The following is a 910-nucleotide window of genomic DNA, read 5'->3' as shown; positions in this document are numbered from 1 at the left end:
TGTGTGTGTGTTTGTGAGTGTGTACACGTGAAGAAACACCAAACCAATGTGCCGGGATCTGCACAATAAAGATGTATCTTATCTTTTCTCATTTAAACTCAAAGCTGTGACCTACACAGATTCTTCTCGCTTCTGGCAATCTGCTTCCCAAATCTCACACATGCTAGTCCTACGGTGCACCAGCTGGTGCTCAGAACTATCTCCTCATTTCAAAGCGGAATGCGGATGTCTGTTTGTGACACAATCTCACTAATCTCAGAGAGAGCCAATGTGTGGACCGTGTCGCCTGTCATACACCAGCTCGAGCCCACAATCTGTCGGACACGTTACGATGTACAAAAGGCGAATTATAGAGCAAGCTAGAGCACCGAAATGGTTTCGGTTTTGTGATTGTGATTACTATTAATATATTTCTTTCAATAGTGTTATCATTATTATTATTATCCTTGTTATTTTAATTCTGATCATTATTTTCATCACCATCATCATCATAAAAAAAACCTCGTGGACTTGGAACTTACGATCCCACCAAATTCCCAATGGCTTAACATCGACAAAACAAAAACAAAAATCATCACAGTATACATGCATGTATAACCTAAATAAGGTCACCCTCTAACACAAGCTTGATTATGGCCTCTCCTCGAGCCCACAAAAATGACTGCCAGTGCCAGTTCAATGGTTGGATCATAAGACTAGCTCAGGCCTCAGGGGGCTCTCGTGGCCTTGGGGTTAATCTCATTCAAAGGTCCCGGGTAGGGCTGGGCAATGAGTCGCTTTAGCAAAATCCCGGATAATATGTTAGTGCACCTCTTCGGCAAACAATATGATATGAACCGCTTCGTCAAATGGGTTAGAACCGCATCGACAAACGGGTTAACATCCCTTCAACAAATAGGTGCACCCACTT

The sequence above is a fragment of the Aplysia californica genome, unplaced genomic scaffold, assembly GCF_000002075.1.
Source record: "Aplysia californica isolate F4 #8 unplaced genomic scaffold, AplCal3.0 scaffold00426, whole genome shotgun sequence".
Classification (NCBI taxonomy): domain Eukaryota; kingdom Metazoa; phylum Mollusca; class Gastropoda; order Aplysiida; family Aplysiidae; genus Aplysia; species Aplysia californica.
Note: the sequence above shows the minus strand (reverse complement) of the source record.